Source organism: Carassius carassius, chromosome 30 (assembly GCF_963082965.1).
Source record: "Carassius carassius chromosome 30, fCarCar2.1, whole genome shotgun sequence".
NCBI lineage: Eukaryota > Metazoa > Chordata > Actinopteri > Cypriniformes > Cyprinidae > Carassius > Carassius carassius.
In genome coordinates this window covers 14,721,485-14,748,095 of record NC_081784.1, presented here as the reverse complement: position 1 = coordinate 14,748,095, position 26,611 = coordinate 14,721,485, and the positions used below count along the sequence as shown (strand labels likewise).

Genomic DNA, 26,611 nt, shown 5'->3' with positions numbered 1-26,611 from the left:
ATCTTCATGCTGTCCAGCATAATAAAGTTTACTTACTGTTCAACATACAGACGGGGCACCACATTCAGTCTTTGTCATTTTAAAACCTGAAGTAGGTTCAAAAGTCAACGATTACATTGAAAATCTGGAACGATTTTCTTCTTTCCTGAATTAACCAGCTATATAAACAAATCATTTGAATTAAATTTTCAAATGATTTATTTATTTATTTTAGCAATAATAAGATGTTTTAATATTGGGATATCATTATTATAATTTTTTGTCAGTTTCAAACATCCTACAATTGGTACACAATATATTGGTACTTTAGCAGTCAATATGATTTTTTTTATATTTATTATACTAATACTCGCCTCCCTCTCCTCCCTTTCACTGTATCTTGTGTAACTAGCAATATGTCTGCCTTAGACTGGGCAAGAAGCATTTAACATGATTTCAATGTTTCGACCCAATGTAATATTTACCATGCCAGTTAAAATAATGTCTTGTCTCACTGCTCTCAGTGTTTACATTTAGCCTGGGCCCACGCACTTGCTGAATATATGTGATTTATGCAGCTGTTGTTGGGACATAGTCTGTGTAAAAGTTTATATTCTTTCAGCCTCAACCATTCAGATTGTCTTTCTCTAATTTAGGTTGACAGATTAGACTTCTGCCAATGTGTTTACCTTAAGTTTGTCAGCAAGTGAAACACAACAAAAACAACAAGAAAAATGATAAGCTGGTATGGAGATTTAGTTTGATTTGATTAGTTATTGGTTTGTTTCAGCAGAACACGAGTTGTCTACTTCCTACTACTGTTCTGGCTAGACTCCTAATTGCACTTAGTGCAGAATATATATTTTGCCAAGTGAATGTGGACAAAGGACTTGGTGTTTGTGTGTGACGACGGTGGGAGGGGTGAGGGTAAAAGAAGTGGTGTGTGTGTGTGTGAGAGAGAGCAAGAGCAGAGCAAACGGTTCATAATGTGGTAGTGGTGCTGGAGAGGATGGGAGGAGATTGAAAGGACTGAAGGGGAGGGATGTGCTTTTGTTTTGTTCTCTGTTGCTGAGCAATGGGGACTAAAGCATTGGGAACAGCTGTGATGGCCAGAGCTTTTCTCTTTCACTCTACACGAGAAGCCCTGAGGCACATACACAGATTCAGCAGCCTAATATGTGTGTATGTGTGTGTGTGTGTGTGTGTGTGTGTGTGTGTGTGTGTGTACCAGGAAAGGGAAAAAGAGAGGGGAAAGGAGGCTGATATTAACTAAAGGATGCATTAGTGGTCTTAGGAAGGTCAGGTGAATGCTGAAGGAAATTAATTCAGGTGGCTTTGTGTTGAAGAGGATGCTGGGAAATGTAGTCACACAGAAAGGGAACTGAAAATAGAAAAATATTTAAAATAATAATAATAATAGTATTACACAATATTACTGTTGATACTGTGTTATACTTTGTTAATCATTTATTAGGCTAAAATTTGAGTTTTATCATTATATATATATATATATATATATATATATATATATATATATATATATATATATACAGTACAGACCAAAAGTTTGGACACACCTTCTCATTCAAAGAGTTTTCTTTATTTTCATGACTATGAAAATTGTAGAGTCACACTGAAGGCATCAAAACTATGAATTAACACATGTGGAATTATATACAGAACAAAAAAGTGTGAAACAACTGAAAATATGTCATATTCTAGGTTCTTCAAAGTAGCCACCTTTTGCTTTGATTACTGCTCTGCACACTCTTGGCATTCTCTTGATGAGCTTCAAGAGGTAGTCACCTGAAATGGTCTTCCAACAGTCTTGAAGGAGTTCCCCGAGAGATGCTTAGCACTTGTTGGCCCTTTTGCCTTCTGTCTGCGGTCCAGCTCACCCCTAAACCATCTCGATTGGGTTCAGGTCCGGTGACTGTGGAAGCCAGGTCATCTGGCGCAGCACCCCATCACTCTCCTTCTTGGTCAAATAGCCCTTGATCCCTTTAGTGTGACTCTACAATTTTCATAGTCATGAAAATAAAGAAAACTCTTTGAATGAGAAGGTGTGTCCAAACTTTTGGTCTGTAGTGTATATATATTATATATTGTATTCGAAATGTATACCATTGGTGTTGTTGCAAAATAATATTGCTCCCTAAATGTTCTGATCTTATCTCAGAATTATCAGTTTCAACTGTTGAGCGCAATAGAATGTGAGCTCGATAATTCGGACTAAAATGAACATTTCATTATCTGTTCATCACAATGTTCATAGTGAAATTAATGTATTGTTTGTGTTGTAGAGTTGTGAGTCTGGACCTTAGTTATTGAAGCAGCAAACTCTCTCCATAGGGGTCTTCCTTCAGACTCCTAAAAACGCACCCACCTCAAAGATCACTCCACTGTTCTGCTCGTACAACCACACTGACCCGGCTGAACAATGTACCCATAAATGGCCTGGCTCAAGGGAGTCTGGACTGCAGATATGTCATTATTATTTCGTTTTTCTGTTTTACAGGACATAAATAGGGTCATCAAACTCTGGATTTGACTAATATTGATACTGGTATGAAAACATCACACTGTGCTCACTGATCAGTGATTATTGGTGTAGCTCTAATCCCAAGTGGCATCTCAGCAGTGGCTTCGGTCCAGGGTCGTCGAATAATTTCATTACCCATAATCCTAAACACTCTGGTGCCTTTTATTTTTCTGTGTTTGATGTTGTTAGTGACATCCGTGGCTTCATTCTCTTCAACAGGCCATTTCAGAGGAAGCAGACATGGCAACAAATGCTGTAGTGTTTTCAGCAAGTAAACAGAAACTAAAATAACTTAAGCAGTGGACCACAAAATGCCAAAATTAAACGGGGGGGAAAAAGAAGAAAATGGAAATTGGGATTTAAGACATTCTTTAGGAGCCCACAATTTTGAAAGCACATGAGACATGTTGAATACGGAGGTGCTGGCATGCAGAAGCCCTAAATACCAAAATGATTGCTTTTTGCTACGAGTTGTTTTTCATCAAGACATTCGATCTTTTTCATTTGAAACCTGCTGTTTTTCCTCTTCTTCTTCTTCTGTCTGTCAAGTCTTTTAGTTTGAAGCCATGTAGGAGAAAACTCAGCCATGTTGGTGAAAACATGTTTTTTTATGACTCAGGCCATCTTCAGCTATGACTAATATTCATAAATTCATGCTTTTTTAATCAGAGTGGTGCCTGTTTTTAACTGTACCCGATCAAACAACTGCTTGATGTGAGAAAGACAAATATCAGATGTGTTTAGAGAAAACAGTTTCAGAGTTTGAATATAGTGCAATGTCCAACACTGGAATGTTATTCAGACAGAGATAAAAAGACAAGTCATGATAGGGGAATATTTACCGTCAAGTGTTACCACTGTAAAAATGTACCTGTTTTCTACAATTGCCGTCTCTCCCAACATGGGCTTGGTACTGACTATTCACGGTACAGTAGTCGTGAGTCTATGAGGAGCATAATAGGAATGCAATAATTCATTGAGCATTAAGTGCACAGACACACAACAGAAAGACTTGCTTTAGTTTCCTTGCTCGCCCGTGTAATTAATCACAAACACACGTGATTACGTTTTGATGGAGCCAGTGGACACACTCACAATCACACTCACTCAGAGAACGTGTGTGTCAGTGGCAAATAAGAGTGTCCATGACCATGAAAAAAAATTTGTTTAAAAGTCACCTGCTGTTTAGAAATGTTCTTATCTTGTGGACCAAGAAAAGTTTAAATGTAATGATATGAAATCTAGTAGCCTATTTAATGTGCTGTGGCTATCTCACAAAACATATAACGAATTACATGATTTAAAAAATTAAAATAACTTTGCCTTATCAGTGAAAAAGGTCAAATTGTTTGATATTTTAGGAGACATAATGACTTTAACAAGGGTCCTCTACTGATATCTTTCCTGTTTTTCCCCCTGCATTTTCTAAGATATAATAATAAAAGCTTATGCTAAATATGGTTGTCTAGTTGAGAATTCCATCTTTTTATTTAGATTCTTTTTCCGCTTAATTATAATATCAGGATAATTGTATCACACTAACATTTAAGACCTTATGCCCCCAAAAATTTATCAAAATGAATTTTTATGTATTCAAATGAAAATTATAGTAATTTAAGAAATTGCATGTATGAGTTACAGAATTTTAAATTAAAGGTGCTCTAAGCGATGCCGGGAGTTGTAACTTCTTGTTGACGTTCAAATTGTTGTCAAACAAAACGGAAATCCTCATCCGTGCACTAACCCCCCAAACCCCACCCCCAAATCTTTCTTGTCGGTTATTGGCTGGAACAGTTTGTTATGTTTTGTGGTGCGGGTGAGCCCAGTTTGTTTTTCTTGTTGTTTGTGGAGCCTGTGGTGTCTAGAGAGCCCCCGTTTTTATACAGTGTGTTCAGGGGACAAGCAGCTAGCGGATAGTGAGGAGATGTTTGCTGGATGTGACAAAAAATGTTTTGGCCTAAAAAATTTGTGACATCACTTAGAGCACCTTTAATGTATAGATATGTCATATTATTGAACTTTTATTATTATCCTCCCACAGAGCATTTCCTTTTAGTTGTGGCACCAACCTTTAATGATATATCTTCCTTTTCCTGCAGGATTTTATTGAATATATTCAGTGCCAAAACTTCATGCCATTAATGTCAGACCTTTCTGCTCGTTCTTGGTCTATGTGTCCACTCAAAAATTTGGCTTCCAGTTAACACATCTTGAGCATTTTGAAGTTGTCCAGCCCCAGCCACGAGAGTCACAGAATGAAAGAGAAAAACAGCATGATGTATGATGTCCTGTCATATATGGAGTCCACTTCCAAAACCGCAACCATCACTGCGTTGGTTTTGTTCCAGCCTGGGTGTGTAAGTGTATTTGTGTAAGCGTATATTCATGTGAGACGTGCAAACTTACTAATGTCTGGAGGAGGATTGGAAAACGCTGCGTTATATCAATATTGTTCTTCATAATCACCATGGAAATGGGATAAAACACAAGTGTGTACACAAAGTTTAGCGTTCGTTCAGTTTTTTTCTTAAAGCACAGCACGCCTCATAGCACAACCTGTTATTCTTTGTCTTAATACACAGCCCCTTAGGGAGATCAGTGATGAATGACTTACAATAACCCTTTTTCATTTATCTTCTGTTTCCTTACTGTTGAGATGATGATTGTAATCCAGCCAAAACATTTTCTGTTAACTTTAAAATGACTGCTATCATAGCATTGCTAGTAGTCTTACTTGCTCGTGTTAAGATGATTCCTATAATTAAATATCCTGTTTCTTTGTGTTTCCACTCTTTATCTTGTCCTCTCTTCTTTACCTTCCCAATTCCTGCTTGGGAAGAGTGTTAATACACGCACACATTCTCAAATCTCTCAGTTTTCCCTCCTGGTTTCTCTTTCTGAAATGTTGCATGACCTTAGGGTCTGTAGCATTGCTCTGCACATGTATGGAGTAAGAGGAGGTGGGTCGTAAGGGTCTGAGCGATTCTGATGTGAGAGGAGAGAAATGCTATAATGCTGACCATAGGGAAAGTGGGCAGCTGGATTCGCCATGTAGTGGAGATTCATTCAATTTGGGGCTTTCTTTTGAGTCAATGCAAGTCACTGAATCTGTTTTAAATAGATTCACTGAAACAGACAGTTTGAACTGATAGAAGAAAAGAATCAAACTTAACTATAACTCTTAACTTTTTTCTGTTTCACATAGAGGAATGAATAGTTCTTTTTTTTCAACCCCAGTACTACTGAAACATGTTTTAACATGCTTAACCTCGTGAGTCATGAGACAAGGAAGGATATGTGAAACGTATGTAGTTGCACAGAAACTTAACGTCCAATTTTTTAAATTATTTTTTATTTTTTTATTTAATGTACTACTTTATTTAGCAAGGATGTATTAAATGATCAGTAGTGACAGTAAAGGCATGTTGCAAAAGATTTCTGTTTCAAATAAATGCTGTTATTTTGAACTTTCTGTTCATCATAAAACATTGAAACAAATGTATCACGATTTCCACTACAATATTAAAGGTATAATTCACCCAAAAATTAAAATTCTGTCATCATTTACTTCTGTTTTCCATAGTATGGGAAATAATATATTTTTTGCCAATCTTTATATATTTCAAAAAATGTATTTAAAAAATATACAAATCTTTTTTAAAGCATTTAAAAATATATATATTTCGCCGTCCATATATTTCAACCAACCCCCCACCCCTCAAAAAACACATTTGAATATGTTACTTTACATATTTTTACATATTTATTTGAAAAATATATATATATATATTTGTTGTCAGTAATGTGTGAACATAACACATTTGAATAAAAATAAATAATGAATTAATCCTACCATAGAAAATACTGTAAGGAAAATAAATTTTCTTGCCTATGAAATATATTTTGGTATTTGAAGGTTGAAACTAAATATACTTTCAGTTTCAAAACTTCATTTAATTGAGTTTCACTGTTTGTATCATGTATTTAAAGTATATTTTGGCCATAAAACTTGTTTTATTTTATTTTTTATTTTTTTTTTTGCCGTATGGTATTCTTCCAGGCCATTGATTTAAACAGCTATTTATCGAAGGCCGCAATCAGTTATGAGTTAAGATGAGGGAGCACCCCCTGCTGAAGTGTGTCTGTATGATAATGAGCCAAATTAGATAATGAGAGAGACAGAAGTGCCAAGGGTACTCAACGGAGTGTAGAGGAGGAGTGGAGTGGACTGTGGTGTGGTGTTGAGGGAAGGGTTTAGCAGGAGTTTAGTTAAGACTGTTTCTGCTGGCACCAGAACCCTGTGTCTGTGTCACTGGGACCCTGAAGAGGCCTGTAATTAATAGCACTGCAATCAAGCAGCTATTTTGTTTGCATGACTGTGTAGTGTGTAATAGAACAGTGTGAATTCACACCACTTCTATCATCAAATCATGGAGTTGAGGGCTTCACATTTTTTCTCAGTCAGGCATGACCTGTTGATAGCTTTTCAATTATAGGGACAGTTCGCACATACATTAAAATTAAGGCAATACTTACTCACCTGTACGACTTTCATTTCTTCGTGGAATCATAAAGTAGATATTTTGGAAAATGTCTAAAATATTTTGTACCCCATTGGGGAAAAAAAAAACATGAAGGTGAGTAAATGATGACTTTGAGATGAGCTGTCCCATAATAATTATCAATACATATTCATATGTATTGTACACTATTAAAAATAAAGGTTCTTTATTGGCTTGTATGGGTTCACAAAGAACCTTTAACATCCATGGAATCTTTCCTTTAAAGGTTCTTTATAGGGGTAAAATGTTCTTTAGGTTTTTTTATATTCTTTATACTATGAAAAAAAAAATCACTTATTAAAGGTTCTTCAAAAGACCTAAAATGGTTCTTCTGAAAGCTCCCTTTGGAACCTTTATTTTTAGGACTGTATGTAATAAAAAATACCTTTACTAAGAGTTTTTGTTTGATTGTTTTTCAGTTTAAAAGTGATAGTTCACCCATACATAAAAGTCCTGTCATCATTAATGCTTAATTAAGTTTCAAGTTGTTCTGAACCTGTATGAGTTTCTTTCTTCTGCTGACACAAAATAAGATATTTTGAAGAATCAAACAGTTGCTGGTAGCCATTGACATACATTGATTTTTTTTTTTTGCACCCTCAGATTCTCAAATATTGTCCTATCATAATGAACCATAAATCAATGGAAAGTTTATTTATTTAGCTTTCAGATGATGTGTAAATCTCAATTTAGAAAAATCAACACTTATGACTGGTCCAGGGTCACATATATGAAAGATTTGCAAATTAGTTCAGGAAATTAAGCAGTTGCTCATCATTTGGTAACAGCTCATATGTTTTTTTGAATGGATGCCCACACTATTTGTGCCATGTTCAGCACTCTTGCTGAAGAGGCGATTGTTGGGACGTTCCCACAACCATTCATCATACACTGTCACAACGTATAAGACAGGCTTTGCAAAGAAAGACAGGAGAGATCTGGAGGGAGAGAGAAAGGGAGGGGAGAAAGAGAGAGACAGGGAGAGAGAGAGAGAGAAATGGGATGGGCTGCGCTTCCTTGCTTATAGTGTGGGGGAACAAAGGGGATGTTGTAGATGCCGCCCAGTGGCCAGCACTACTCCATCCTACCTCGACTGCTCACTGAGCCATTTCCTGTTTTTGACCTGAAATCTTTATTTAGAACCACTCTTCTGCTCAGCTCTCTCCTCCTCATTTAAAACAACACTGAGATAGACACAGGGACATGGATTCACACCACTGCTTTTTGTCTCACATTCACTCCAATGGTGTTTTTATGTGGGAAATTTGAGAGCCGTAGCTCTAGAGAAGTGTGAGATGTGAAGATGGCTTTATTATTAAAGTTATGTTTTGCGCAATTCACTGTTGTTTTTGTTTGTGCAATATGCAAGGCCTTCTCTAACATTCGAACAGGCAACATCCTAAACTGGATGCCCTAAATCTAAGCACACTGCTGGCTTAAAATAGGTGAGCATTGTGCCTGTCATAATGCCTTGTTGCCAAATACATTGGCGATGGTACATGAATGGTGTACACTGAAACGTGCCCTGTGTTATTGCAGTGGTGGCAATAAATTACACTGCATTGCTGAAGTGTGCAAACTGGGTTAGTTGATTCCCTTGGAGAGACAGTAAGGTTTATTTATGTGTTTTGAATTGTGTATTTCTTTTGGAAATAATGCTTAATTGCCACATAAATACAGTGGATCGAGTCTAAAAATAAGAGCAGACAGTGAAACATTTTATTCCGTGAGGATGCATTGCTTAAAAGAAGTGGGCCACATTCATGATCTCATCTTGTGACCAGTTTAAAATTTTGTGTGTTTATATCTGGTAGAGCAATCATTTAGACAGTTTTAAAAACTGAATTTTTGCATCAGATATGCTTGACATATAGGCATGATATTAACAACAAATTTGTGAGCTGCTTACAGTATAAAGCGGTTATGAACCATGCAGTGCTTGTCCTTGCCATGTGGTGGCAATTCGGTTAGCTTGAGGCTTCTATAAGAGCATCATTGGTAAGGTCATACAGTATGCAGCTGTTGGGAACTATAGGGTCAAACATGCATATTGCTCTCAAATATGCTCATCCTTCACAAAAAAAAAAAAAAAAAAAAAATTACATTACATGCAGTAAAGAACATATAGGTTTTCTTCTTTAATCTTAACCATTTGTATCACATTACACTTTGGTACCTCATGGCTTAGAATATTTTGGATTTGTTTAGATAATAATTATTTTATGTAGCTATGCATTAAAAAAACATTTTTGATAAAATTGTAATGATCAAAAACGCAACATTTAACAGTGTCCCCCATTACAAAAAAATATATACATTGTTTAAAATTGCGAAACAACATAATTTGAACACTTTTTATCCTACAGCATGGCAGTAAATAATCGTATTACATTTTCTCAATTTTAACACAGAATGTCATGTTGAATGCATTCCTTATGCTAAACCCTGTTACCCAAGTAAAAATAATCAAAACTAATATTTTCCTTCACTAGCTCCTTAGAATAAAAAAATAAAACTGTTTATATGAAATTTAGTTTGACCTACTGAAGTTGTCGATTTACATTTTCTGCAGACTAAGAAGCTCCTTTCTCTGACCAAAACCTGTTTCATTTTTTGAGAGCCTCAGTTGCTATTATGTTGAGATGAAACAAGACATGTCGACTACAAGAACTTTCTTGGTCTCATTTCTGCTGCTATACAGATAGAAAAGGGCCGCGTCTCGAAACATATTGAGCTGCCTGCTTCATTATAGACGCGTTCGGCGTCAGTGCAGCTCATGCAAGTGGCTCGCAAGGCGCCCGTGACGCTGTCTAGATAGGCAGCATGCTAGAATTTGAGCCACAGCCCGAGAGTTAGTGGGTGGACGCGTGGAGGGTGTGTTTGCCTGTGTAGGGGTTGGACTTTGCAGAGGTCAGGCTCTGTGTAGTCGGGCACCAGTCTCTCTCGACGTCATTCGCTTTTCGAATGTGATTGTGTCGGTCATAGTGACGGACTCCGGGCTCGCGGATAGTCTGCTGTCCTTTTCTCTCTCCACAAACTCGCTGCCGAGCTTCCTCATCAGCTTCGAGAGTTTTATTGGTACCGGCTGTAAATAATAAAACAAAGATCCATCCCGATGCTTCAGTTTATTCCTCCGCTTGAAGTAGACGAGGTAAGCGCACAGCTTATTCATAAATAACTGAGATCACGTAAGTGGCGTGGAAACGCCGCGGCGTCACTGATGTTGCACATAGCAGAGGCAACAATCATTCACGCATTCGTGCATTGTTGTCTGGCGGTCGGTACGATCTTCGGAAAGTTCATAGACATGTCGCAACCCAAGGCAGAACCGCTATGTAGCCGAACCGAGTCGCCAGTTGAGTCAAATTGAACATCAAAAAGGTTTATTTTATTTTTGTATAGTTGCGCTCTGTTGTACTGATAGCCTACTAAAGATACAGATCCAAATGACCAAAAAGCTGGATGGACTCTGGGATAGAGAGTCATAACCAGAAAGACAATGAAATCGTTTTATTTTTATTATTATTTTAGGTAAGAGCATGATTTGGGCTTTACTGTAACTGTGCTTAATTTTTGTTTATTGATTTTTAAATAAAATCAATGTGACAACCTGCTTATTGCACTTTCTAAACACTTTGAATTTGACTGCCGATGAATTTGAAACTGAAATAATTGTGACATTTTGAACTAATGGAAATAAGATGTTGACATGATTTTTCACTGTGTACAAAGTTGCATGTTCACTTCACTGTTGAGTTAGACATGGTTTTGATTAGATGGTAAAAGGCCATTGAATGGCTTTGACACAGTAGATGATTTTATTTTTGGCTTCTGAATAAGATAAATAAATTTAGACCTATTTGGTCGTCATGGAACAAATTCACATAGGCTACTGGAAAATGGCAGTGTGGGATTGTGAGGGACAGTGTCTTTATGTCTCAGCGTCTGAGCAAATATTTCTCTTAGTTTCTGTAAATTTACGCAACACTGTAAAAACTGCAGCATTAAAATTGTAAGTAAAATCTTAAGTCAAAACCTGCAGCAAAAAGTTTATAACAATGTTGTGAAAATACTGTTGTTTTCATCACTTAAACTGTTTATTCATTATCTTTATTGTAAAGAAGTCAGTGAAATCTGTGGCGACTCGCAGCAGAAGTCATTTTGCAGTTGCTATCCTTGTCAGACACACTGGCATTCAAAGTCCGAATAGCTCACATGCACGCACACACTCAGTAAATTCAGAGGATCAAGGTCCAGTGGGATTTTTTAGCGAATGCACGGTTCACATTAAGCAAAGTAGATTACAACCCTGCTTTCATCAGTTTGCTCGTCGTATTGCTGTCTTATTTCCTTTAAACAAAAAGACTGACTCTGTGACATTTACATGTACTCTCCGTGTCATCTTTAAATGTGCACTTCCTTCCTGCAACAGTCACAGAAGAAAAATTAGGTTTTGTCCCTCAATTACTTGTAAATGTCACAGAGTGGGTTTATTCAGTGTCCAGATTCACCTCATTGACTTTTTGAAGAGTGGACTTTAGAAAATTATTATGTTAATCGGCCACTCATGTTTTTCCTGTATAGCTTATGCCTCAGTGTTGGGTTTGTTAGTTAGTTTTGTAAATCAGATATTGTTCCAAATATTATATATAGGGCTGCAACTAACGATTATTTTGATAATCGATTAATCTGTCGATTATTTTTACGATTAATCGATTAATCGGTTTATGTACTTATATTTTAGTTTTTCCCATTTCCCCCCCCCAAGTAAATTATTAATAAATGGTCTTTATCCTTCAGCATAGATTTTTAAGAGATTTTAACCATTTTGCACTGTCATATCCTCATGAAAAATATACCTGGAGTTGTTTTACTGTGTTAGTAATCTTTTGTCGAACTCTTCTGCAATCAGAACACTGACCCATACTCATATTGAAATTTCACAAGGAGATTTCAAATAATGTTTTCACCATGGCAGTCCTAAGAGCTCCTAAAGTAGTTTAACATCCCGAACAAAGCTTATTAAGGAATCTTTCAGAACATATTTTCACGAAGAATAAGGATAAAACAATAAAATTGCAGTGCATTGTATTTTATTATTTACTGGAAAACCGCTTTATAGCTTTTGCTGTGAAATTGTAAACAATCCTTCGGAAAAAGTGCCAATGGCATGAAACCTGAATGGAGCTCAGTTTAAAGTAAAATCCATCAGAAGGTTGTCCAGAAAAAAAAATTGGACACACACAAAAAACCTGCTGTGTGAAAAAGAGCAGTGAATACTTTTCAGATATCATTTCAAATATCTTTAAACATTTACCTCTCTCATTCAGTCATAATTAAGCTGCACGACTGAATTTTGAACTGGTAAACGACAAACTGATCACAGAACATGTTTGTAAAGCTTTAAATGTTAACTGTTAAAAATCAATGTTATCAGCTTTTACGACTAAACATTTGCAAACAACATTGTACTGGAGAATCTGCACAAATAAAAGGCTTAGGGGCCATTCACATATCGCGCCTAAAAACGCGTGGAAAACGCTAGGCGCACCGCTTTCTCCTTCTTTTTTTTTTTAAAGTTGTTACGGGAAAGGATGAAGCTGATTGGTTAGTTCTTGTCACATGACCCGCGGTGCGCTTGCCGCATTCTGAAAAGTTGAAATGTTTTTAACTCGATGCGGTGCGGTGTTGGAAATAACGAACTTGAGCGCGCAAAAGACGCGATATGTGAACGTCCCCTTAAACAGTTCAGTAGTGCAGAGTTTACAGGTTACTCTTCTTTTTTGAAGGCTCAAAGTAAAGCACTCCCACATCATCACGCTGAATGCTGCAGAGACGCTGTTCGGGAAGCACGTGACATAAAACGAGGCCAGCTATTGGCTATTCGCTACTTCTCCTGTTGTACTGGCTGAGTAAAACCTCCGGTGGCTCATTACTGCCACACTTTGGTCACCGCAGATTTGAAATATGCACGAAATGAGCCGCTTACGGCAAATAAAAGTTATTTAGCAACGAATCGATGACTAAATTAGTTGACAACTATTTTAATAATCGATTTTAATCGATTAAATCGATTCGTTGTTTCAGCTCTAATTATATATATATATGTGTGTTTAAAATAAGAATGTTTCAGTTGTAGCCTATACTGATATTTTAGTAAAATGTCTCTAGTCTCTTGAAATGCGATATGACACTGTACCTGATTAATGAATGGACTAGTAAAGCAAAACAAGGAAGACTAATAATTATTGTGTTCCTGTAGATCAATTGGTAGAGCATTGCATTATCAAGCGTAAGGTTGGGGGTTCGATTCCCCGGGAACACATGATAGGTAAAAATCAATAGCCTGAATGCACTGTAAATGGCTTTGGATTAGGGCTGAAACGATTCCTCGAGTAACTCGATTACAAAAAATGATAGAGGCAAATTTAATTTATTTTAAATCTCACGTCAGGTTCTTTCCAATTATTTTTTTTTTATGTGACAATGCGTTTACGTCACCCACAAAGCGAAAGGAGACACAAGCCCTGGGTCCGAAATCGCACACTGCAAGGAGTCAGCAGTGTTTTGATTTGAGGGCGCGGGAAAATGTAAAGAGAATGTCGTGGCGTGTGTCCATTGCAAGATAGAGCTGGCATACCACAATCCGCGATGCAGAAAACGCAGAGGGAATTGCGGAATCCAGTCACAAAAACGGAATTTACAGTTTAACGCGGAATGGCACGGAATTTGCCTAATTTTGAATGAATTAATCAAAAATAGGTCATTGCACTTACATCAAATCACGATATGGACTAAAATCTATAAATATTAAGCCGGAACAATCTGTTTAAATATGAATCCTGCATGTTCTGCGTGTCTCTGTTAATGAATGGAGCAGAAGCGCGTCTTCGTCTATTTTACACACACGAAGCGCGCGTGACGCTCCGGTGATTTCAGCATCTGCTGTCTCACTAAATAAGAACGTGAACACATTAACAACATCTGCAGAACTGCTCTGACAGTCACTTCTTGAGCATTTGACCGTTTTATTTGAGTAAAACCATAGACTGTAAAAAAAGATGGACGACTCGCCTTCGCTCTCTTCCATTGGTCAAAACTGAAGCCGCCAGTGTCCCGATATGGCGCTGACATCTTGGACTTGCGCCTGCGCAGATAGCGATCTAGGGACCAGTTCTGCGCAGTAGCTATGCGCAGTAGCAAGCAGGAAGTAAAGCCTTAAAGCCGCGAAATCAACGGCCCCGCCCCTGTGCCCAGCCCTCACTCTCCCTCGCAGAATGCACATACCGTAATCTGCACTGTTTTGGAAGTGGAGTCCTGCTCCTGTGAACTCTGTCTGCTCCGTTCCACTCCAATCTCATTAAAATAAGGTAAATACAATCTCCTCAGTCCTCCGAAGATCATGAAAAAAGCCTGTTGACGCTTCAGTGCCTCCTCCAGAGAGCTGTCAATCACAGCTGTCAATCACGACGTCACACCACCGTTTTTAGAGTATTAAATAACTATCTAAAAACAACTTATTTTAAAAACGAACACTTGAATTTACATTAGCGTGATACAAACTACAGTAAATGACAAAAAACAGCTTCGGAAAAAAGATATTTGAAGGGTAATTTAATTGTTTAGTTGGCCTCGCGTCCCATTGAATAACATGGGGAGGCGGGGTTTATGACCTATACTAGGACCACTCACCAGGGGGCGATCGAGACGTTTTGGCTTCACTTTTCAGGGCTTGTGCGGCACGCTTGAGTAAAACTAGCGTCACATCACATACACAGAACTGTAAAGGTACGTCAACCTGTCAAAATAAAAGTCCGGTTAAAGACTATTGTTCAGCAGAATGTACATAGCCTACCACAAAAAAAAAATCTAACATTTTTTTAAGGTTTAATCACACAACATTTCTTCCATGTTTTATTTTTTATAGCACATCCCTTTTGTTTACCAAAAAGTTAAGTTAATTTTCAATAATTAAAAGATAAATTAAATTAATGTTTTATGTGCATTTCAGAAAATGCTTTATTTAAAACTGAATGTCACTTAAATGCACTTAATTCATCTGTCAACTTTATTGTCATTGTTCACAGTACAAATACAGACGGAGAAACAATGGGTAATAATTAAATGTTTATTTTTAATGTATGCATTGAATTCTATGCATTTAAAAAATAAAATAAAAAAATTTCTAAAAAAGGAAAGGATAAAAGCGTCTGCTAAATGCTTAAATTTATTTAAATTTAATTTAAATTTACTGTTAATATGTTTAATTTTACATTACCTGCTGCTTGTTTAGTTTTATTTTCGTTTAAATGGTGTGTGTGTGTGTGTGAGTGCGCATTCATATCTTACACTTTCGCATAGTGCTCCAAGACTTCTGCCTGTCTGGTCAAACCGGTTTGAATTGCGTTCCTCTCTCTGTTACTGTTTAGCTGTTTTTGAGTTTGTTTGTTTTGTTTTTTTTTAACAGGAGTGTGACATTTAGGAGATGTTTAAGGGAAGTTTAAGGCATGCTTCAGTCTTTACTCTCTATATTGCATTCCTTTTTTCTTTTTTTGTTCTACATATATTACAGCATAGTGTACAGCATTGAGTGTTTTCTGTAAACATAATGTGCACACTTTTCATACATCCTTCCTTAATTTATGCATTAGGTGTCCAACAAAATGAACATCTCCAGTGATAGTGTGTACAGTATATGAGAGCATGATACAGTGCTTTGCAACATTCAGTGCCTGTGGGGAAATCTGTAATGTGGGTTGTCTTGTTACTCTTGCTGACGTAAAGAAGCTGCTCAGAGTATGTGCCGCCTCTTTGCTGTTCTCTGAGACTGAGATCCACAGCTCTGCTCTGAAGTGTGTCACCCACTCCATCTATCCTCCATTTATGAGAGATTTTCGTAAAATTGCAGTTTTATGGTGATTGAGAGATTGATAGATCCACTAGGCCTGTTAATTGGATAATATTTTTATTAGACAATGCCTGTTCATGGTTTCCACAAAAACAGTTTTAACCCTGCACTGATGATAGTAATACGAAGTGTTTTTTGAACACCAAATCAGCATTTGAATAATTTCTGATGGATCATGAGACAGAAGACTGGAGTAATGGCTGCTGAAAATTCAGCTGTGCCATCACAAGAATAAACTTCAAATATATTAAAATAGAAAACAGTTGTTTTAAATTGCAATAATTTCACAACATTACTGTTTTACTGTATTTTAAACAAATGCAGTAAATAAATCTTTCCTATCTATCTATCTATCTATCTATCTATCTATCTATCTATCTATCTATCTATCTATCTATCTATCTATCTATCTATATACTGTATACACATATACATATAAACACACACACATGCACACACATATAATGATCAATATCATATCAGCCATTACTTACTTTTTACATATTGTTACTAGTTTTGACTCACAATGATAAAAAAAAAACTGTGAGAAGTGGACATCTTATCTGCTCATTTGAGGAGCATAAGTGACAGAATGAGTTTTCATTAGCTCTCTTAGTCACTCTGAAAGTAAAGACAGACGGCTCTAAAGTTTTACATGGCAACACAGTGTAGACTCGCTTGCCTAGTAACTGATGTTTTCTTTTATTACTTTTCAGTTCTGGGCAATACAAGTGAGATCATGTTCTAAAAATCTGCAGTAAAGCAACAAATGCATATCTGTCCACTTGTTTGACCGTCTTTAGCATTGTAAAACTTTGTGGTATGGTAAAGACTGTACAACAGGCACGGTTAAGGTACGGTACAGATCCAGCATGCGACAGTTTTACAGACATGTTATTTGGTTAGTTTTTAAGATGTCAGATGGTTGTCTGACCCCTGCAGCTTTAACTCTGTGCTGTGTGTGAATGTGGCGTCTGGGCCTTCTCCATCTGTCTGTCTCAACCGCTCTTTCTGTCTCAAACATCCCTCTCTCTTCTTATCTTTTCTCACACTGCCTTTTCTATATCTGTCTTGCCACTTTCCCTGTTTTTTGTTAGTCTGCTTTACTTTCTTACTGTTTTGCTTGTTTGGTCAGTGTCATTGACCATTCTTCAGGAGTTCCCATATAAATGTCACTCTAACTTTGCACTGCAACAAATGACAGCAGGTACAGAGCCCAGGTGGAGAGGATGGTTAAACATGTGTCTGAAATGTTTCTGTATAGTTTTGTACAGAAAATAGTCAAAAATGTATTTGTACATTTGTCATTTTGTCATTTGTCATTTCATAGCTGGTTGGTTTGGTTCATGGCTTAAAACTCTTAAAAACTTTTTAAAAATCCCTATGAGAAAAATAGCATTAACCAGTAGCATCATCTGCTTCATGACTGGTGCTGTCCTTTATGGGTGTTTGTCTGCTATGTCTGATGCACCCATTTGCCATTAGTGCAGCAGGCATGTGTCTACATTCGTGCATTTATATCTGCAGGTGTTTGAGAGCTAGAGACAGCGTGAGTGAGTGTGTAAGGGTGTGTTTGTGGGAATCAGTACCCTCCGGATCTGAAATAGCTGTGAGGGGGAGGGGAGCTCTGAAGCACAGGCATGGAAACGTGCAGATCCTGTTACAGGATCATAATATCACTGAAAATCCTCTCCGCTGCACTTGTTTGCCTGCTCACGCCATCCTTTCTGCTGCATTCTCTCACCCAATCTCCACCAGAACACCCAGTGCCGAAGCTCCAGTGCCACACCTGTCCCACATGTGCCGTATGTGTTGTGTGTAGGATTGGAACAGAACGTACAGCCTGCTTAGCAGCCCTGACATATTTCCAGACTCTACTCTGACAACTCAGTCAGAGCTCTCCGTCCGAAAGGCCTCTCTTTTATTTTTTTACAATGATTCCACGTTATCTGGTGCTGTGTTTCAGACACTTAGCTACCGACTGGAGCTGCAACCAGGGACTAAGTTGTGCTTTTGAAGGTGTCCTTTTTAGAGGTGGTCTTCTACAAGCAATTTTGTCAAACTCGATGAAGCCTGTCTTGCGCCATAGACATTTTTTTGATGCTGTGTTTTTTCCTCTCCTTGGAGAGTTTTCACTCAGGGTCATTGCTCAGTGCTGGTGGATTAGGGAGCAAAGAGACAGGTTGTCTGTTTATGAATGTCTCTTTGCATTAGGGAACACTAATTGCTGCCCCAGCACTTCTTACTAGAGGTCTTCACAGTGCACCCGAGACCCGACCCGGGACCCGAACGGGTTCGGGTCTATATCTTAAATGATCAGCTGGGTCTGGGTTGGGTCCGAATCTATTACTTCGGGTCCCGGGTCTGTTCAACATTGTGTGTAATACCCGTGCGATTGGAGTCACTGCTTGTGTTTTTTGTAACTTGCAACTTGTAAAATTAGGAAAAGAAAACTGTGCAAAAAAAAAAAAAAGTGATCTCTCTCTCTCTCTCTCTCTCTCTCTCTCTCTCTCTCTGCTGTTAGAAGCAGAGCGTGCAGACTCAGAGTTAATGCAAGTGCACGCACGGTAATAATGGATACGTTGGAATAACAAGTGGAATAACATGGATAACTTTCTTGTCTGAGGATTGTAATGCATCATAGGCAGTCAGGTACAAGGAAGAGAGACTACGGCTCCTTAAATTAGATAAGACAAAAAGTTAAAAAAACAGGTTTATTGATTTGTAATAGCAATTTAAGGTGGAATATGACAATCGGGTCCAGTCAGGTCTGTGTCTTCCCGGCGGGTTCGGGTCCAGCTTTCTAATAAAAGACGGGTCCAGGTCGGGTCCGGGTAGGCATTTCTCTGATCTATACGGGTCCGGGTCCAGCTTTTGAAATAATAGACGGGTCGGTTCGGTGTAGTACATTACCGGTCTCTTTCGGGTTTGGGCACAAATTTTTGGACCCATGAAGACCTCTACTTCTTAAGCCCCTTTCACATTGCGATTCTGGCAAATACATGGGTAATGTGTTCCAGCAATTGTTCCCGGGTCACTAGATTTTGCACTTTCACACTCCCAGTGATTACCCGGAATATGTGCAGGCTTTCACACACAACCCATAAAGGTCCCGTAAAGACACGTGTCATCAGGGTGTGATGTGTAATGTACGAGTCGAAAATGCTAGGCACGTTAACTTTCACTATAGCTAGGGAACGATTTCAACTTCAGCGCGGAAAGAGAGGAACTAACTGATCTTTGCTTCATTAAAGTTTGGACATTTTTTTCGCAAACGTTGATTTGCCTTCAAAACATCTGGTAAAAGAGTTGCGCGATAACGTGCTCATTACTATGACACGACATTAGTTCTGGCTTTTGTTCACACAGCGCTCGTTCCGGGACTGAACCCGGCAATGTTACTAGGTCTCCAACCCGGGTTCAATCCCGGAATTAATCCGGGGACATGTTTGCTTTTACACAGAAGGCGACCTGGCAAAATAACTAAGTGATCCAAGAAGCCACAGTAGTGGTGCAGTCCTTCTCGATCCTTTATTGTCTATCTCTTTGGTTATGTCTCATCATAGTTCTTAGTTCCCTATATAATGTGAATCACTGTATCTTGAACACAAATTTGGACACTAGAAAGGGCCTTCAATCCTCCAACAATGAAACACTGATGATTCTTTGATTTGATCACAAGATAGCACATTAAAAATAACTGGTACTCATCAACAGCCTTACTGAATAGCATGCCATTGTGCATATGTTAATAGCTACAGCTGTAATAAAATATGTGCTTGTCTGAAAAAAAAAGATAATGTACTTCATGAAATACACTTAATGGAAGTTTTATAAAGTCAGAAAATAAGATTTTGTCTTTGTATATTTAAAGTGGATACAGTACAACTCCTATACATCAGAAAAATAAATGAATAAAAAAACAGAATCACTGAGTTGGAAAAAGCATCACCCACCTACCAAAAATGACTTATAAACTCACTAGCTAATCACCTTCCTAATGGCACAAAAAGCCATTTGACTTTCAGCTGTGATCAGCTGTGGTCCTTTTGATTAGCCCAGCATGAAAAGAGCTTTCTTGGAGCATTTCAGTCCTTGGTAGTGCATCTGAAGCAAACAGTCAACTATGGGTGGCAAGCAAGCAGCAACCTCCCACTCTCTCTCGTGAAACCCACACGGACGTGAAAAACTGTAATTCGTCAACTTGCCACTAAAGGCTGGCTGCAAAAGGGAGTCAATTCCATAGACTCCCCATGTTAAAACGCCCAAATTTGCAGCAGAAAAAAATATGTTTACAGCCTGGTTCAAAAAATAATTTTGGTCTATATAGCTAATTTTGCCCTCCATGACAACTGTGAGGGGGGTGAATTTTTTATAACTCATCCGTTTAAATTATATTAAGCCTTAAAGTTCTGCTTGTTTTTATACAATCTATGGGGGCAAGGCACTGTTAGAAGATCAAATCAGGAGACAGATACAGAAAAATGTAAAAGACTTTATCAAAGCCTAGAAGCACAGTGAAATCTATTATTAAGAAAAGTATTTGTAGTTATGGGAAATTGAAGCTTTCTGAACTGTTTGAGGCTTTCATGAAATTATGCCGAAAAACAGTTAATTAACCGAAGCTTTTAACACAGTGTGCATTAGCGACATCTGGTGGTCAGACTTGGTTTCTCCACCAAATCTAACAAAACATTGCGTGGCAGAGGATGCAAGCATTGTCACAGTGTGTGATACAATAGAGCTTTGAAAAGTCGGGGAAGTCGTGGCCTAATGGTTAGAGAGTTTGACTCCTAACCCTAAGGTTGTGGGTTCGAGTCTCAGGCAGGCTATACCTCTACTGAGGTGCCCTTGACCAAGGCACCGAACCCCCAACTGCTCCCTGGGTGCCGCAGCATAAATGGCTGCCCACTGCTCCGGGTGTATGTTCAAACGGTGTGTGTGTGCACTTATGGGTTAAATGAAGAGCACAAATTCTGAGTATGGTTCTCCATACTTGGCTGTATGTCACACCACTCACTTCACTTAAACTGTGTCGTAGCCTCGGTAACAATCGTCCCATCAATACGTATTTGGTACAACACCCTCCCTGGATCAGGACGTCACTCCAAACTGGTTGAAACAGCCCGGAGGAAACTGGTCAGAGAGGCTACCAAGAAGTCTAGTGCAACTCTGAAGCAGTTCCAGGATTTTATGACAAAGAGTGTTCATTGTGTGCATGTGACAACAATATCACAAATTCTCCACAAATGTAACTTGTATGAGAGGGTTGCAAAAAAAAAAAAAACCACTCCTCAAGAAAGGCAACATGCAGTCATGACTGAGCTTTGCCAAAATGCACCTAGAAGATTCTGAGGCAGATGAGACTAAAACTTAATTGTTTGGCCTCAAGTCCAAACGAAATATCTGGTGGAAATCCAATGCAGCTTACCAGCCAAATAACAGCATTTCTTCAGTAAAGCATGGCGGTGGTAATATCCTCTTATGGGGGTGTTTCTCTGCAGCAGGGACTGGAGTACTTGTCAGGGTAGAAGGAAAAATGAATGAGGCAAAATACTATCAAAATCTTGAGGAAAATCTGCTGCCCTCTGTTAGAAAGTTGTCAATGGAAATAAGGTTTACCTTCCAACATGACAATGACCCAAAACACACAGCAAAACTGAGCACACAGTTGCTGAAGGAGAAAAAGGTGAATATCCTTGCATGGCCCAATCAAGGTCCAGACTTTAACCCCACTGAAAATCTGTGGAATGACTTGAAGACTGCAGTCCCACTCACCAACAAATTTAATTGAACTTGAGCAGTTCTGCAAAGAAGAGTGGGCAAACATCACAAAGTCTAGATGTGCAAAGTTAGTAGAGGCATATCCAAACAGACTAAAGGCTTAAAGCAAAATGTGGTTCTACAAAATACTGACACAATTTGATACTTTTTTTTTTGATACTTGATTTTTATTTTTTGACATGTTGGTGTTATATCTTTCACTTAGATGTCATAAGTTGCACTGAGTAAATACAACTGGGTAAAACAAATTGTGTCCATCTTCATTTTCAGGCTGCAAAGCAACAAAATGTGATTATTTTAAAGGAGGGTGGGGTTCATTATTTTCTGTACCCACTGTATACTCATGCTTACACTTTTCCAGGAGTGAATATAGTGACCAACAATCTGTACTTGTTTAAATGATGCTTTCTGATAATTTCTAGGGAGTGAATGTTTCACTGCAGTGGAATGATTCTGACAATGGAACTGGACCGGCCTAGAAACTCCCTGGCCAGTGGACTTCAGTTTTACGGAGCAGAATGATACACACTTTGACTTTTCGCACTTAAGATGAAAGCAAAATGATGGAGCGAAGCAGAAGCAGTCAGAGGCACAATCAGAAAGAATGCGTAGGGTGGGGCGGCAGTGGCATTTGAGTGCTGCAGACAGTTGTATCCCCTCCTCAGCTTGAGTCACAAGGATGCGTTCAGCTGCTGTGGCATTCCTCTGTGTGGATTGCTGTGGGAAACTTTATTTTCTAGACACTTTCTTGAAAGCTTCAGACAATGGCATACAGTTCTAGGCCACTCTTGGTGAGTTTATATCCACAGTGACAGACTAAATAGTTTGTGGTACTCCATGATTTTTGCATGTTTTTTTACAGTCACATTTGTGCCTGCCACTTTGAACCACTCATAGATCTGAACACAATCTGCAGTGACTTTTTAGATGCTTAGTGTAAGATGCTATCTTTATTATTTGAGTCATTCTTTGACTCATTTTCTGTTACTCATCCTTCAGATAACCTCTCGAAAACAGCCTGAAATTGCATCCTCAACTGTAAAAGTTTTGGCAAAACTAGTACTCCTACATTTTAGTGGCGGCAGTGGCTCAGTGGTTCATGTAGGTTGTCTACAAACCGGAAGGTTGGTGGTTCAATCCCCGGCTCCACCTGACCAAGTGTCGAGGTGTCCTTGAGATGGATGGTGCCTTGAATGGCTGACACCGCAGTCGTGTATGAATGAGTGAGTGAATGGTTGAATGTGAGACAACTTGTAAAGCGCTTTGGATGGCCATGGGGTCTGTTGAAAGCGCTATATAAATGCAGACCATTTACCATCATCTCATGTCTTATATTTTTAAACATCTCTCTTGATATTTTTTAATGGTGGGGTAAGTGATTTCTGGTAGCCAATGTTGACATTTGAAATGTTTTATTTTATTTGAAAGTATAGTTTTTCCATAAACATACAGTAGCACATACTGAACTATACCAAAACCGCAACTCTAAAACCGAACCGTGAAAAAATCGAACTGTTCCACCCCTAATGGCGATGAATGTCATCGGAGATGTTTAATCCACAAGCATTCTCTGCATTATTCCTGCTTGTTGGCGTTCACATCAATCCACAAGCCGTTCTTTTATGTTGGGCTATTTCATACAAATCAATATAAAAGCAATTATGCTATGTCTAGCGTTATTTTACATTACTGAGCATGGCAAATAAATTGGTATCCACAGTATCCACTCATGTTTAACTTTTTAGTCTGCTTGTTATGGTCAAAAAACAAACAAAAAAACAAAAAAGGCACGTTTCGTCACTTTGTTGTTCTTACGAATAAAACACTGACACAATGATGAACAAGTACATTAACATTCGCAATTTGATTTATTGAATAATTAAGTAAATATTATTCCTTGATTTATCTTTGTAAAGAAATCTCATGCTCTCTGCTGTCTTTACCGATGACATCTTTACCTGTGTCAGCCACCGTAGCTTCACTAAAAGGGGGGGATGAGTGGGGAACTGAACCGTTGGTTGCAATTCGCAACCTCACCGCTAAATGCTGCTAAAATTTACACACTGCACCTTTAATACAGTCACATTACTATATGCAAAAGCCTATATGAGACAGCCCATGATCACTAGATTTTATTCCGGTGTTACTATAACGATTTTGTAAATTGTGATCAGCAACCAAATATTGATAATGTGGAAGTTACTGCCTTTTGCCTTGGTGTGATTTCTCACATTTTGCAGACAATGCAAAGGCAGAGTACATTAACTTCAAAATAGGGGTAAAAATCAAGTTTGAGCTCACAATTTTGAATGTAGATCATTTTCATTACTAAAACATCTAATTGTTAAATTTCCAGTGTGCTATCTATAATTAATTTGGCTGGACAAGTAAAAAGTTTAAATTCGTTTTTCTCAGTTTTACACTCTAGCGAGTTAAGGTCTTTTCCCTTTGTAGCCCTTTGTGAGTTTTCTAAAGCGTTTTTGAAAAATCGCTTGCCCCACCTTTAACTCAATTATTCACTCTGTCCCCCAATAAATTAACTGATCTGGACAGCATATGAGTGTAAATCTTGTTTATTTGTTCACAAACTCTCCATCATGTAAATGCCATGCTTTGGAATGCACATCCATCTCTAGCAGACATAACCTGTTTTTCTGTCCAGCTAGTCGTTTATTGTTTAAGATTCAGCTCAGTGAAAGAAGAGAAACATTTCTTTCTTTAACTTTCTTCAGCCCCTCTTCTCCCCCAAACTCTCTCTCTCTCTTTCGTTCTCTTTGTCAACTCTTTGGGTGGATTCCCAGCTGACTGTGTTTGTCATGGTAACAGGCAGCAAGGCAACAGGCCCAGCCACTTGCACTTCCTGAGTGAGAAGAGCTGCCTGACAGATCTGCGTCTGCGCAGAGTGTGTGTGTGTATGCTGCCAAGGATAGGGTGTGTGAGGCTGTCAGCCTGCATTAGGTTCAAGCACACTGCAATGCTGCCAACCGCTACCAGGCTTCACTATATGTTAATGAGGGGAGGCCTCAGGAACGGCTTCCATCTCTTTCTGTCTCACTCAACTCACTAACTCCTTGCTGCCTGTTTCTGCTTTCCTTTTGAGCTATAGAGAAGACTGATCTGTTGGTTTAAATGACTTGTACATGTTTTACTTCATAAATAACCATCATTCTGACCTTAAAGTCAGTGTGAAAACAAAATCACAATTTGTTTTTCATTTAATACATATTCATGGTCTTTTTGTGAGTGATTCACTGGCACTCTTCATTCTAAAGGAAAAAAAATATTGGTCTTCATAATCTTTCATGAAAATTTAATAACTTCTGAGATCGCTTTCTTTTTCGCTGACATCACCAAGTCAGATGAACCATAGTCTGGTTAACACCATAATTATTGGTTGTATTGTCTTAAAGGGACAGTTGGTATTTTTTTCCTCATTAAAAAGTTTTACATGCAGTTGCAAATGTATTTTTTTTAATGTTTAAAATCATGTACACACATATAGTTGAAGAGTTCTACTCTATGAATCATCTTGTCACATGATCCTATTCTGAAGGAATTGCTTTTTCATCACAGGAATAAATTACATTTTAAAATCTGTTAAAATACAAAACTGTAAGGAGCATAAGAGACTTCTTTTAAAAACATTAAAAATTATCTTACCAACCCCAAACTTTTGAATGTTAGCGAATATTGCAGTGAAGGATTAAAAAAGAGTTGGTGAATACTGTTTTATACATACTAGAGTTTTAAAGAATGAATAAAATGTAAGAATCTAGCTCAACTGGAAGTGTATGGTGCAATAACTTTCAAGGTTATGGCTTCAGTTCTCAGCAAACACACATCCCATACTGATCAAATGTACGGCGTAATTTAAATACAGTTAAAGTCGCTTTAGATAAAAGCCAAATGCGTAAAATAAATTTAGATGACTACTTCATAACATAACAGAAACCTTTCATCAAAGGAACTTTTTCTTAAATAGCTCCCACATACATGCAAGTCACGCTAAGTTGAAAGCACAGTGAAACGGTCCAGTGTACAACTTTGTTTTTCAGACCAGCTGTCAATGGTGTCTCCACAACCTCAACCATTAGACCCTTCTTTTTCCTCTCTCCTTGCAGAGCAATGGTGAATTAGTGTACTGTAATATTACAGTGGCTCATGTGATCTGTTTTAAATCTCAAAGCAGGAAACTAGTGCTACAGTAGATGAGAACACAGCTGCCTAACATGCAAAGCTCAGCATAGGACACACTCTCCTCGCTCCTCCTCTCTGTCCCCCTTTTCTACCAAACACTCAGCTGGATCTTGTCTTCCTGCAGCCAGCATGTGTTTAAGCAGGGAGTGATCAGGGCTTTGCGCTCGTGTGACACATTCTTACCGTGAGTACTTACTGAAAGTCTGACACACATTTGCCTTCCACCTCGCTGCAGCAAGGCTAAGGAAGGAGTAGTCAGAGCTGTATTCCTGTTAATGCTCCTGCAGTAGCTGCTCATGCAGTATACAGTTATTTCCAGCAGCATGTCTTTCCCCATAAATCAAGGGTGAATTCTTGTGCTTCGATATTGTTGTCGTTAATGTCCTATTCAAGATGCGGTGATTGCTTCCATATTACATAGTGTGTTCCCATATTGTTACCTTATCTGTTTGGCACATTTGTAATGTGAGACATTTTGGTCTCTTTGCAATAAATGCAGAGAGACTGTACTGACTCTCACCTCAGCGGCGGCTCCGCATGCTAATATGACAACAGCTTGCAAGCCAGTGTCATAGCAACCAAGCTTCAAGCCACAAATCTGTGTATCAAAACAATTTCTTGTATTTTTAACTAAGTCTA

At 38.3% G+C, this 26,611-nt stretch overlaps 1 protein-coding gene across 3 annotated transcripts in view; it reads left to right on the top strand.

The window, feature by feature from the left end:
• Positions 1-26,611, top strand: part of LOC132110705 (SERTA domain-containing protein 2-like) — a 36,874-nt gene that overhangs the window by 6,831 nt on the left and 3,432 nt on the right. The window contains exon 1 of one of the 3 annotated variants that reach the window (XM_059517541.1): positions 9,752-10,234. The exons of 1 other annotated variant lie outside the window; for it this stretch is intronic. The gene's annotated coding sequence lies outside the window, so the exon portion shown is untranslated. Of the gene's footprint in view, positions 1-9,751; positions 10,235-26,611 lie in introns of those variants that run through there. One more of the 3 variants, XM_059517540.1, reaches the window with a different exon arrangement.